General features: G+C 46.4%; 1 pseudogene; it reads left to right on the forward strand.

The window, feature by feature from the left end:
* The first annotated feature begins 6,152 nt into the window (after window positions 1-6,152).
* Window positions 6,153-7,090, forward strand: LOC136653897 (olfactory receptor 4Q3-like; annotated as a pseudogene).
* The last annotated feature ends 8,026 nt before the right edge of the window (window positions 7,091-15,116 follow it).

Below are 15,116 nucleotides of genomic sequence, written 5' to 3' on the forward strand. Positions count from 1 at the left end.
CTGTGCATGACTACTCAGAAATAAGTCCCACTGAATTCAATGGAACATACTGATATCCTATAAACACTTCCCTGGGAGCACATCACATTGAGCTTAATGGTACTTTTGCATATAAGTGCATGGGATTGTGCTTTTGTTTCGATAATTATTAGTATGCCCACTTGCAGCTAAGGCAGAGAGAGAATGCCTTACATAAATGGAGAATCTCACCAGGCAAATCCAGATTCTTAGCTCATTCAGTTCACCAGGATGCTACAATAAAGCTCTCATGATATGTCAGGACCAGCACTGTATCACATTGACTATTTCTCCCATCTTGGCCTTCAACCTGTTTCTTCAAGGCATAATGATCTCTGAGGCCTCCTCCACCAGATCCTATCCTCTGTGTCCAACCTAATAGCTTGACATGAAGGTTCTCACATCGGTGCCATCAAAATAGCTGGTGCAAACATGAGAAGCACCATCGCGGGACCTGAGACATTCCTCGGGGGAAGGGGACAAAAGTTCCTGGACGCCACAGTTCCTCTGAAAGAAAAGATTGGGCTGGAAGACCTTTGAGCATTTCATTTCCTCAAACTTCTGGAACACCGATTGGATGGAGCAGCACCTTCTTCACTTACCCAGCTGGCTGGAAATCCTCCCTTCAGAGCACTGAGCACAGTCATAGCAACGGATCTGCTCCCCCTGGCATACCATCTTTGTCTGTCCAGGATGGCAGCTCTCACTGCATGTCGATCGGGGCAGCATCTTCAAAAAACCCTAAAGGAGAAAAGTTTAGCATGGAAATCAACTGTTTTCTCATTGCTGTGATGTTTGGTTTGGTTTGTTCTGCACGAGAATACAGTTATGACACACATCTCATGAGCTCCTCTGACCTCTTATAGGTATTGATTTCCTTCTATACAGGCATGTGACACTTAACAACGGTTCACTTCATGACCGATCGCATATATGACGGTGGTCAAAGTACATTGAAGGTGCTCTTAAGGAGGCAATCGCATCTCCCGTAGCCTGCAGCCGAGTGTCTGTCTACACAACAGAGAGGCTCTTAATGCAAAGAAGAGGCCATCTGTCTCCAGTAGTCTGTGCAGCCAGCGGTGTCTGGCAGGCGGTGTCTGTTTACACAACAAAGGCAATAGATTGGACTGAATGTTCACTTAATGACCTAATCGCATAACAGGGATCAGGGAACGTGTCCCTGTCATTAAGTGGCACACACCTGTATTTATATAAGGCCCTTCTCATCAGATATTACTCAAGACAGTTTACATAGGTGGGCTGTCCTAGTTAGTTCCAATGAGGGTCTTTACAATATTGTTCTACATATAGAATCCTTCAGTCCGCAGATGTTTTCCTTTAGTTCCTTTACATACCACCTCTTCTCATCACCATAATCAATTCAACCTGAAAGTTCATGGGAAGAGATGGACAAACAAGGGGACAAAAGAGCATGGATAACATATGCCTGCACATATGAGAGTTTGGCGTATATTATCCATGTTATTCATCCTCGTCTACAAGCATAAACATTATAACAAGTCAGCCACATTTAGGTGTTACTCTTGCATCACTATAACCACAGAGGGCTGGCAGATGCAGAGTAAATCCCAGTGAATACCATAGGGCTTGCTTCAGAGTAAGTGCATCATGTATAGGAATATGCATTCCCAGGCATCTACTGAAGAGTACTTCTGAGTTCTTCTACAACTATGCAACTGTAGCTCAGAAAATGCATTCAGATCCTTCCCACCTATCGAACTTCTGTTTCCACACAATGACACTTCCATTAATGGAAAACTCTCCGCCTTCAGGAGCCCAGGGGTCCATCCTTCCTACCCTGAATCTACGGAAAGAGTGATTGAGGAACATGACTGTGTTGACGATATCAAAACCTGTTGCCAATTCCCCATTTTCAAAGAATATTTCTTTGCCTGCATTATTGTTGAAGCGAACGTTTCTCAGAAAGTGGTGAAGCTGATTGGAGGACAAGAAAAACAAAACACTGGGGTCAATTGTGGAGCAGGAGTTCTTTTGAGATCACTGGAACCTGCCACCTTGGCCTTCGGGCAATGCAGAGACTGTGATTATACTTGCAGATGCATGGCTAGGTCATTGGACACCCGGGGCCCATACATTTTTGACACGGCCCCCTGTATATGACAAAATTATTTTCAGTAGGAGTCATGACATAGGAGTAGGAGTCATGACATATGTGTTTCAAAACACATAGACGAACAGGCCTTGCTGAGGGAGAGTCAGCATGGCTTCTGTAAGGGTAAGTCTTGTCTCACGAACCTTATAGAATTCTTTGAAAAGGTCAACAGGCATGTGGATGCGGGAGAGCCCGTGGACATTATATATCTGGACTTTCAGAAGGCGTTTGACACGGTCCCTCACCAAAGGCTACTGAAAAAACTCCACAGTCAGGGAATTAGAGGACAGGTCCTCTCGTGGATTGAGAACTGGTTGGAGGCCAGGAAGCAGAGAGTGGGTGTCAATGGGCAATTTTCACAATGGAGAGAGGTGAAAAGCAGTGTGCCCCAAGGATCTGTCCTGGGACCGGTGCTTTTCAACCTCTTCATAAATGACCTGGAGACAGGGTTGAGCAGTGAAGTGGCTAAGTTTGCAGACGACACCAAACTTTTCCGAGTGGTAAAGACCAGAAGTGATTGTGAGGAGCTCCAGAAGGATCTCTCCAGACTGGCAGAATGGGCAGCAAAATGGCAGATGCGCTTCAATGTCAGTAAGTGTAACGTCATGCACACTGGGACAAAAAATCAAAACTTCACATATAGGCTGATGGGCTCTGAGCTGTCTGTGACAGATCAGGAGAGAGATCTTGGGGTGGTGGTGGACAGGTCGATGAAAGTGTCGACCCAATGTGCGGCGGCAGTGAAGAAGGCCAATTCTATGCTTGGGATAATTAGGAAGCGTATTGAGAACAAAACGGCTAATATTATAATGCCGTTGTACAAATCGATGGTAAGGCTACACCTGGAGTATTGTGTCCAGTTCTGGTCACCGAATCTCAAAAAAGACATAGTGGAAATGGAAAAGGTGCAAAAGCAAGCGACTAAGATGATTACGGGGCTGGGGCACCTTCCTTATGAGGAAAGGCTACGGCGTTTGGGCCTCTTCAGCCTAGAAAAGAGACGCTTGAGGGGGGACATGATTGAGACATACAAAATTATGCAGGGGATGGACAGAGTGGATAGGGAGATGCTCTTTACACTCTCACATAATACCAGAACCAGGGGACATCCACTAAAATTGAGTGTTGGGAGAGTTAGGACAGACAAAAGAAAATATTTCTTTACTCAGAGCGTGGTCGGTCTGTGGAACTCCTTGCCACAGGATGTGGTGCTGGCGTCTAGCCTAGACGCCTTTAAAAGGGGATTGGACGAGTTTCTGGAGGAAAAATCCATTATGGGGTACAAGCCATGATGTGTATGCGCAACCTCCTGATTTTAGGAATGGGTTAAGTCAGAATGCCAGATGTAGGGGAGGGCACCAGGATGAGGTCTCTTGTTATCTGGTGTGCTCCCTGGGGCATTTGGTGGGCCGCTGTGAGATACAGGAAGCTGGACTAGATGGGCCTATGGCCTGATCCAGTGGGGCTGTTCTTATGTTCTTATGTTCTTATGACATGAAATGAATAATCATCAAGGCCAGAAAATAAAGGCATTGAACATTCCCCCCCAAGCAGGGGGTGAAAGTCTCTGCAGCTAGTACTCTGTGATATCCTGCCCCTGCACCTGGAGGTTCACTGTAGCCAGAATGGTTAATAACCATGGATAGACCTGCAGTCCACCATTAATGTTTGGAACCCACTTTTAAAGTCATCTAAGGCAAGCACCAACAACACACAAAGTCCCCAATGCCCCTCATTAACTTGCAACCCCTCCTCCTTGTCAACAAGCTGCAGGAATTCCGTGTGACCTGAAAGACCTTGCATGCAAGCAAAACCCACGAGAACATTTTTTAATCTGTGATTATTATAAACTTTGCATGGTAAAACTTTCTCAGAGTTATTCTCACCCCCTCCTATTCCCAGTCCCCATTTCCACCAGAACTCAAAATTCATTTAATATCTCCCAATAGTAATCCTTCAGTCTATTACTCCACTACTCATCTTCCGTCCTTCCAAGATAAGAAACTTTCCATTCCCAATGTTATCCCCTCCCCTACATGTCCCCTTCTTTGTGATCCTGTCCCCACCAGCTTCTGGGGTCCACTTTAAGAGTGACTAACTTAAAAGTGACAAACTAACTTCAATTCAGCCAGTGACTAACAGTACCCAAACGTCCCACTAGTGACATGACTAGGGTTAGTGTCACCCCCATTAACTTTATTTATTTATTTATTTTACTTTGCAACATTCCAGGTCACCCAACAAATCAGTCACCAATAAAGAACCAATGGCAAACGTGATGACACACACAAAAGAATAGGAGTGCTAGTGTGAGTTCTGATCCATGGAAATTAGAGCTGACTCAGACTAACACTTATGGGTTCCATGTTGTTTTATCACACCTCATTTGCCCTTGGAACAATTAGGGCACAATCCTAACCAACCTTCCAGCACTGACCTAGCTGCAATGCAGCCCCAAGGTAAGGTAACAAACATGCCCGTATGCTGAAGAGGCCCCTTTGACTGCCTCCCCACTGCAGGATGCCATGCACGCCACATTGGCACAGCTAAGTCAGTGCTGGAAAGTTGGTTAGGATTGCACCCCAAGTCTCATTGGTTGGTTTTGATTTTAAGAAATCCACTTTTTGTTACATAAGGCAGTGGTGTTTTTCTTTTCTGGTTATTTGGCTAGAACGTTTGACAGAAAACAGATAACACATTACATTTTCATTGTATACATTACAGTTTCATTACATTTTCATTGAAACACATTACAGTTTCATTACATTTTGCATTAAGTTACCTATACTTTCCCTTTCCCTTCCCAAGACTCCTGATTGCCCCCTCCCCAATAGCATGCAGTGCAGCAGGTTTTGTTGGAGCTGAATGCTATGGTGGGGGGAACCATAGGATTGGGCTATGAATTACATAACCTACCAAATATTCTGCTCTTCATCGATTTAGCAGAAGCAGAGAAGAAAACCCCCAAATCTATTTTCCAGCCTGTTATTTACCGCTCTGTTCACTGAATTCTTGCTCACAGTTTTGAGTTGTTAGCATTTGTTTTTATTGTGTTGCTTTCATTCAATTTTTGACCACCTTGTTCTCCCTTTGAGCATGATCCTGCTGCCGGGCTCCACTGGCACTGTGGCTGTAGTGCTGGCGATGGGTGTTGCAGAGCACTTTTTTGCATCCAGCGAATAAGTGCTGTCAAGGGTAAGTCCTGAGCCATCCCATGGGCACTGGATGCCCCTGAACAGCTTGCCTAGGTGGCTGGGATGTGGGGGAGAGCATTCGAGAGACAGGGAAGGGGTGTTTTAGAGTGGGGGAGAGTGAAATGGTGGGGAAGATCAGGCCCGGGAGGGAGTGGGGATAGTCTCTGCTACATTCTAACCCCTATCCTCGGTCTCCCAGCATTACACAGGGCTACTTAGTTCTGCACCAGCTCAATGGATCCAACTAGCCCCATTGAGCTGGTGTGGGTAAGGGAACAAGTGTTATTACCCTGAGACCTCCTGCCTGCCCAAATCCAATGCTGGATACAGTGTGGCCTGGTGAACCCGCTGGGCCAGTACTGAATAGGATTGGGTTGCCCATATTGGAAACGTGGGGGTAAAAACGATAAAAATGTAAAAAAGAGAGAAATAGAAATAATGAAATTGGTCCTGATAAGCAACGAGATGCAAATAAAACTAATTGGTCTAATAATTCAATTATTTTAACACAAGTTTATTTTTTGTCTTTCCATTTTGACATGCACACACAACAATGAATACTGGCCTGAAACCATTGTTTGTATGTTGTAACAAGAGGAAGGAGCCTGGAAGAGTCTAGAAGTTGAGAACTAAAGAAAGAAGAACGAAAACTTCTTGATTTTATCCATAATTCGGGGGGGGGGGGGCACAGAATATTGAAAGTCAGGTTACACGTTACTGGAATAAAATGATTAAAAATGGGCTATTTGTGTCCAGGTTGGAATATTGTTCACTTCATTTTTTTATGCCCAGAACCAGCCATCGACATGAATGGATCCACCATCTCAGAGTTCATTCTGCTGCGCTTCTCCTTTTCCCACACTGCACAGCTCTTTCTTTTGGTCCTGGTCTTGGCCTGCTACACCACCGCCCTTCTGGGAAACTTCCTAATTATGGTGAGTGTGTGGTCTGAGCCAAGCTCCATCAAGCCCCAATGTATTTCTTCCTTGCCAATCTGTCCATTATTGACATGTCTATGGGTTCATTGGCTGCCCCAAAGTTAGTGACCGGCCTCTTGAACAGTGGTTCTGTCATCTCCTATGGTGGTTGTATGGCCCAGCTGTTTAGTCTGCACCTCTTTGGGGGTGCAGAGATGTTTGTCCTCACTCTCATGGCGTATGACCGTTACGTAGCCATTTGCCAGTCATTGAGATATACAGCCATCATGAACCGGCAACGCTGCTTCAGTCTACTGATATTTTGCTGGACAGGAGCCTTCATTCTTTCCACTGTCCAGATGGCGGTCATAGCCCAGTTACCATTCTGTGGACCGAATGTGCTGGACAATTTCTTCTGTGACATCCCACAGGTAATCAAGCTGGCCTGTGCAGAAATCTATGTGGTTGAGAAACTCATGCTGGTCAGTGGTGGCCTGATAACTCTACCTAACTGCCTGACCTTGCTGGTTTCATATGTCATCATCCTGGCCTCCTTCTGTGGCCACTTTGGGAAGGGTGGTAGGAAGGCTCTGTCTACCTGCAGCTCCCACCTGACGGTAGTTGGCCTTTTTTATGGGCCTGTTGTTTTTGTGTATCTTAAGCCTGTCTCTGATTCTCAGGTGGACAAAATGGCTTCTGTGTTCTACATGGTAGTCACCCCTGCCCTCAACCCCCTGATATATACTCTGAGGAACCAAGAGATGAAGGGAGCCATGAGAAGGTTGAACGACAAATGTCAACTTTTCCTACTGCCTCATAGGGAGTAAATGTGTGTAGTTTCATTGACTTGATTGTGGAAGCTCTTCCCAGGACTGGGGAGGGACACTATTTTAGTGGTACTCTGTTTTCCCTTGAGTTCATCCTGGGCAAAATGCAAAGATTGATGATGAAATCTGGATCCATTCTAAATATTGTTGCTGCTTTATCCATTGAGTTGTGCCCAACTCTTGGCGACTGTCGGCAAGAACTCTCCATGCCCCCTTGTCACTCTCACATAACACCAGAACCAGGGGACATCCACTCAAATTGAGTGTGGGGAGAGTTAGAACAGACAAAAGAAAATATTTCTTTACTCAGCGTGTGGTTGGTCTGTGGAACTCTTTGCCACAGGATGTGGTGATGGCAACTGGCCTGGATGCCTTTAAAAGGGGATTGGACACATTTCTGGAGGAAAAATCCATTACGGGGTACAAGCCATGATGTATATGCGCAACCTCCTGATTTTAGAAATGGGCTATGTCAGAATGCCAGATACAAGGAGGGCACCAGGATGCAGGTCTCTTGTTATCTGGTGTGCTCCTTGGGGCATTTGGTGGGCCGCTGTGAGATACAGGAAGCTGGACTAGATGGGCCTACGGCCTGATCCAGTGGGGCTGTTCTTATGTTCTTATGCTTGTTTCTGGATTTCATCTGCTTCATTATGTCCCTTTATGCTTAGTGATGTCACCTCCAGCCCTCAGTAGGCACCATGAATGCTAACCGGCCCTCTCTATGAAAAGGGTTTGAGGAGTTTGACATCCCTGCTCTAACTTGTCTGCCTTTTGTACGCAGATTGATATCTTTGCTTTTTCAGATCTTTTTCTAAATAAAGAAGTAGAAGTGGGCTGGGGGGGAGAGGATCAGTACTCAAAGGAGAACCAATATTTACATAACAACCCAATCAGATTCCCACCCACCCCACCAAAGTGAAGTATGGAGCCACACGTTGGATGCCTGCGCTGCATACTATGTTTGGGGCAGGGGCAATCAAAAGGCCTGCAAGAGGTAAGGAAGGAAGTGCTGTCCAGGATCCTGACATTTTGGTCCATGCAAGATAGGACCACAGACTTTGTTGTTTGCGCACCTTCCAATGAGCACTCGAGACAACAGGTGTGGGAGAACGTGCCACTTTATTAATTAGCAAATACATATAAAGATGCGTAGAAATCATGAAACCTGCAGCTCTTGATGCAGCTAATGAACTCTAGTGCGGAGGCTGGATCCTATGAGAGGTGCCTGAATACACCTGGCCCCAGGGCTGAGTCTGACCACCTGATTCCAAGCCACATCCCTGTTCAGGCTGTGCCAGGTTATCCTTGTCAACCCCACAAGTGGCCAAGGTAGCCGGGCCAAACAGGGCCACTCCATGCCACTGAACCTTTGAGGTAGCTCCGGCAATCCAGGCCAGGGACAACCCACCCACCCTGCCATATCGCTGCCACTGAGGGATGGAAGTGGGTTCAGCCCTGCCTTCGCTGACCTCAAGATGCACACTAATGGTCATGCTCCTGCCTTTGAACCTGCACTACCTGCAAAATTAAAGTGACCAAGAGGTCCACAGGGGAGGAATTTCACATTCCTGGACTGGCCAAACAACCCCCAATCCCAGGCTTAGAAGCATGGGATCAGCTTCACAATGGATAAAATGAAAGGATCATGGACTGAGTGAGCATTATATATAGAGGGTCATATAAAGATACTACTGGTGCAATCCCAACCCCTTATGTCAGTGCTTTCCAGCACTGACATAAGGGCAATGCAGCTCTGAGGTAAGGGAGCAAACATTCCCTTCCTTTGAGGAAGCCTCCATGAGTGACACCCAACTGCAAATGCAGCACATGTCCCATTGGCACTGTCATGCCAGTGCTGGAAAGCACTGACGTAAGCGGTTAGGATTGCGCCCTACATCTGCTTTACTTTTTGTGATGTTGTAAATAAACAAGATTCAAACTAACTCATCAGCACGGTTTTCCCCATGTATGTATGGGGACTGCTGCAGTGGTGTGCAAGACAGTTGGGATACAGATTAATAGGCCAGTTCAAACTAAATTCCTGTGATGTCATGCAATGGAACTGGTGCAGCCTCTGCAGTATCCAGCAGGAGAACTGTGGCTGCTGAAGGTTTCCTCAAAGTACGGGGGTACCTTCATTCCTTTACCCTGGCTAAAGCTCCAATAGCCTCAGTGGGCTGCTTGGATCCACACCAGTTCCATACCTCGCATAAATCTGGGATGCCCTGTGTCAGGCCTTCAGGTTTGGAAGGGGGATAGGCTATGGTGGAGGCGTCTTCTGCTACCCCCACCCTCCTCAAGAGGCCTGAGCAGTTCTTCTCCCTGCCCTCCCCCATCCCAGAAACAGCGCTTCCCCAACCCAGTTTTGCCCTTCCCGTGCCCCTCCCACTCTCCCATCATCCTTCTCCAGCAGGCGCTGGTCTCCAAATGGTACTGGGAGACCACTGCAAAGCCTTTCTGCTGGTAGGATGGGCCTGCGTGCTGGCGCAACAGGTTATATAGCACAATTGTGACAGTGCATGTACTCATACCAATGGTGGAGGTTGACATAGAACTGGGCTGCCCATAAAAGAACTGCATGAAGTTCTGCTGATGTTGGTTCTTCTTGCCAGGAGGAAAAGCACTTGAAAAAAAGCAAACAGGCCCTCTAAAGTTCTACTGTTTACAAGAACTTCAAAATCTCTTTCATTTCTAATTATCCCATTGGGGACAGAACAGCAGCCAGCACCGTCCAGCAAGTCTTCATCAACTTTAGAAAAAGAGCAAAAGTCCTTTAGAAAAGACTATGAATACAGAGGGTGAGAAATCTAAGGTCCTCAGATTGCAGGAGGATTATATCCAGGGAACCTCGAAGGGCAGTGTCCTCCCATTTTCCAGAGATGGAAAATGGGGTGATATTGGGTGAGATATTGGGGTGAGAGTATTCTCACTCTAATTCTCCCTTTCCATCCTTGTATGGAGAAACTAAGGGCTCAATCCTAACCAACCTTCCAGCACTGACATAGCTGTGCCATTGCGCATCTTGCAGTGGAAGGCTATCAAGGGGGCCTCCTCAAGGTAGGGGCAGGTGTGTTACCTTACCTTGGGGCTGCATTGCGGCTAGGTCGTACTAGAAATTTGGTTAGGATTGCGAGTAGTAGTATATAGTTCATACTTCATTTCAAACTATCTTTGACAGCGGAAGTCCCACCCCTCTTTACCAGAAATTCCACCCCCTTAGGGGGTTCAAGTGACCCCTCAAACAACTTGCCCCAAGACCGTCGACCACTAGGGTGGTGTTTTGTAGCACCCCGAAATTTGGTATGGCAGGAAAAGGAGCCCGCAAATAAAGTGTAGGAAAGGGGTTCATGTGACCCCTCAAACAACTCCCCATGTCCCCACCGACCAGTAGGAAGGGGTTTTGTGGTGCCAGGATATATGGTTTGGCGGGAAAAGGAGCCCACCAATAAAGTGTAGGAAAGGGGTTCATGTGACCCCTCAAACAACTTATCCCGTCCCCACCAACTAGTAGGAAGGGGTTTTGTGGTGCCAGGATATATGGTTTGGTGGGAAAAGGAGCCCACCAATACAGTGTAGGAAAGGGGTTCACATGACCCCTCAAACAACTTTCCCCGTACCCGCCGACCAGTAGGAAGGGGTTTTGTGGTGCCAGGATATAAGGTTTGGTGGGAAAAGGAACCCGCCAATAAAGTGTAGGAAAGGGGTTCATGTGACCCCTCAAACCGCTCACCCCATCACCGCTGACCAATAGGAAGGGGTTTCATAGTTCTCGGACCACCACAGGGACCCAATGGGAAAGGGGGTGTGGGGACAGGCCTGGGCATGCCCCATGTATTTAAGACCCTGGCTTTCGGGGAAGGGAGAAAGCCGTTCAGCCTGCTGCAGCCATGGCCTCCCCTCTGAAAAGCTCACCCACTTCGCCTGCCGGAATCGAGACTCCCCAGATGGAGTCTGAAACCCCTGCTAGGGAATTGCTCAAGATGGACAGCCCTGAAGAGAAGGAGAATGTGCTGCCTTCTGGGATGGAGACTCCCCAGAAGCCCCCCACTTGTGAAAAGCATGCTTGGCATGCTTGGCAGTTGATCAAGATGGAGAGCCCCGAAGACCCGGAGACCCTGGTCAGCCCGACTGATTCTCAAGGCCCTCCCGTCTCGCCTAATTCCATGGTTTTCATATCAGTGTTTGAGAACCTTCCCCACTCAGCTTCAGTCTCTGAGTGTTTGACGGGTTCTCCACTGAGGAAGAAAAGCCAATGCTGTGAAATTGATGTTAGTGACGAATTTCGAATGCTGATACCTATGGAGCTTCTTTACAAGCTAGCGTGGGATGAAGAGACTGCGTTTTCCACCAAGAGGCTGTGACTGTGGGTTTGAGCTTTTCCACACAGTATTCGAGTTTCCGGAGGCAGCGGCAATCAAGATTGCGCAGGTAACATTTTTTTTTTTTTTTTTACAGACCTACTTGATACTCGTTGTATTAATGGGTTAGAAAGACAGAAAATATTAGAAATTCAGTTTGTTTTTATATTTTTAAAGGAATCCCCAGAGGAGAAAGAATGTAACGGTTCTCCAAACACCCAGAAGGTTCCAGGAAATCAAGAAGGCCGTACAACTTTCCGTGACATTTTAGGCCTTCAGAAGACCCCCGTGGAGCATTTCAGCCCAAAATGCCGCTCAGGCGCTATGAAATCACTAATCAGAGCTACAATGTGATAGCCCCAAGCACTCAACGTATGATATGAACATGTGGTCAGTGGGATTGCAGCCCTAGCAACTGCTTAAGAAGATGCCAAGTTGTATGAGTGAGTAGTGAATACACTGCAGCGATTTTCAACCCATGAGAGTGGCACAGTGGTGTGCCACTCATGGGCTGCATGTGTGACATGGATATTTGGGGAGGGTCATTTATTAGGCCATTGGATGATGTGAGCACTCTGACTGGCAGCTGGGTATGCCTTGTCCAAGAACCCATGGTGAGTCTTTACAATTTTACCCCCTGGCAGAGTGCCATGAGCTGAAAAATATTGAAAATATCCGATACACTGTATTGCTTTTTTGACTGCACATTTTGCTGTTGCATTATTATCCACACAATAAAAGTGATCTATTGTTACACCATCACCATTGTGCCCCATAGGTCTTGTGTGTCATTCCACTAAGTTGTGCCATTGACCACCACACTCAAACCTGCAGGCCTATTAGCCTTCCTCCATGTGTGGTCATGTTCCACGTGTCTTTAAATGCACACCCACTAGCAAAACCACTTTAGAGCACTGGCTGCAGCTCACATAACCAAATGTTCTGTTCCTTCCTACAAAAAACTTATCTGCAGAAGGATAATGAGCAGGGAACATCGAAAGAGTTCTAGCTTAGTGTTCACCTTGACATCCTAGTTCTCTAGGTGCAGGGGTCTTTTGGTATATGTGAACTTGAACTCACTTAATGCCACCTCTACTGCCCCCACTATTGCCACCAGTCCCAAAGTATGTAATCCCAAGGAATTTTTCTATATTTACAACACTGATTTTAATCAGAATTACTAGACATCAAAACCACAACCCAACTTACTTTCCTTCCAGGGAAGACACATCTGGAGTTTCGCTAAAAGAGAGATCTTTCAGCTCAATAGTTGTGAGAGAGACAAAGACACCAATAGTAACATCTGGAGACTGCTGAATGCTCTTCTGCCAACCCCACCTGGAGTGGCAGTTGTTGCTGATACCATAAGGCAGCTGCAGCAGTAGCAGCAGCACTGTAGACCATCTGAACAGCAGCATGTCTGAACCTCAGCCCCACAGCATTCAACCAATTTCCAGTGACTTTCACACATGAGGCACTATGAACACAATCATCAGTCACGAGGAGAAATGACCGTAGAGGGGCTGAACAAATCCCCACTGCCAAGTTTCTCGCATGAGGTCTTCATACTCAAGCAACAGACACCTGGCTGTATGCAGTGAATACTCTACAGCCTTCTAGTGTAGCTGGCTTTTCAAAAGCTGAAGTGCACATTTTATCCTCAGCTCCCAAGTGAATTCAGCTGTTTTAGTTATGAATTTTGAAGGTGGCTTCAGATTATCCCTGGGACTTCTCTAATGGAAGGCAATGATTTAGATAATGACAAGACAGATGGTGGTATTGAGAAACTTTTTCAGATGTCTGCAAGTTTGAAGAAGCTGTGTGTGTGTGTGTGTGAAGAGCCCTACACATGTAGGACCTAATGTTTTGTGTTGGATGGGTGGGTGGTGATCAACAGGTGGAGGTTTAGGGCACAATCCTAACTCCTTACGTCAGTGCTTTCCAGCACCGACATAAGGTCAATGCAGCTCTGAGGTAAGGGAACAAACATTCCCGGACGTTGAGGAGGTCACCATGAGTGACACCCAACTGCAGGATGCAGCACACGTCCCATTGGCACTGCTGTGCCAGTGCTGGAAAGCACTGACATAAGGGGTTAGGATTGCGCCCTTAGAGCCCAATCTTGAGCTGCTGGACATCCAGAGGAGCAGCAGCACCTAAAGGCAACTGCTGCATCCTGAGTTCCAAGTATGTGCCTGCAAAATAGCCAGCGCAGAGTTGAGAGGTCCCATGTCAGACCAGGATGCCTGATGCAATGTTCTTGATCCTGTGGAGCAGAGCTCTACCAGTCCCGCCCCTCTCCCTGCAACACTTACGGTGTGCTCATAGAGTCCCCGAAAGTGTCCGCTGTCTGCCCCCTGCCTGGTTTGTTTGTCTGTCACTCCCACCTTCCCAAACATCCCCTGTGCCTTCATTTCCCTTTAATCTGTGCTTGGATATTGAAGAGTACATGGAATGGAGAGCATGTGCTACGGCATGAGCAGCATTGTAGATACTGTAGCTCTCACCAGACATTTTCATTTAAAATATAGAACTAGGGAGACGGCTCAATTTCTCCTCTCCAATGAGGCTCCCTGTGCTTGGTAGATACCAGTTAAATGTGGGGAATGAACGCGTAAATGCAACTGACCAGACACTATACAAGAAAGAAAACAGAGGCTGATATGATTTATTGCCTTAAGGAAATCTTCCTATCCTGGCACATGGTTTGCGTGGAGTATGAGAGACAAGATGCCACTGAAAGATTTGGGTGTGAATAGAAGCGGGTGGAATACTGTTGCAAAATCCCACTGAGATGCCATGATCCAAACCTTCTCTGTTGGGTCCTGCTTTGCATTTTCATAAAGTACTAGAATCAATCGCAAACTCTCCGTAGGTCGTGAATCTCCATGAACAACAATCATGTTGCTTTTGGATGCAGAGAGACTAGATGGAGGCTCAGGTCTCATAGACTCCTTTATTTGGTCTTCCTTACTATGTTAAAACATGTTCTTGAGCAGCAAGATTAGATATGTATAGGGGATTGATCAATCGCATTATCTGTATTTTGCATCAGAATGCTCCCATTCCTTCACTATTTGCCCATAAGTTTAGGTCAGTCTTGGCTCAGGCCACTCATCTTCAAATTGCATTCAGGTGGTTAATTCATCCCCATCTTATATGGGTTATGCCCAGTGGCGTAGCTAAGGGAGTGCAGGGGGTAGCAGTTGCACCAGGCATCAAGCTTTAGGGGGGCAACAAGCTGAGCTTGACACTAGTGACCAAAATTGTGAAAATCTTGCTATGTATAAATAATACCATCATGTTATATGTCATTGGAAAGGTAATTCAATGCAGAATGCAGTTAAACAAACCACATTGGAATATCTGTATTCTGTCAAAAGCTATCTCCAATTAACCAGAAAATGAAAACACAACTGTCTTGTGGAACAAAAAGTGAATTTACTTAACTCCAAACTGACCTGAGTCTGATTGTTCTGAGTGCCAATGAGATGTTCTTATGATACAGCTTGGAACCAATAACCTTTTATTTAATTAAATTTGATATTAGCATGCGGGGGCTACAAAATCATCTTTGTCCCCAGCTAGTAGATTGATGCCTGAGCTATGCCACTGACTGGGGGGAGGCAGCAGAGCAAGTGGGTGGTGAGCTGCTGGGTAGAGGA

Source organism: Tiliqua scincoides, chromosome 5, assembly GCF_035046505.1.
Source record: "Tiliqua scincoides isolate rTilSci1 chromosome 5, rTilSci1.hap2, whole genome shotgun sequence".
Classification (NCBI taxonomy): Eukaryota; Metazoa; Chordata; class Lepidosauria; order Squamata; family Scincidae; genus Tiliqua; species Tiliqua scincoides.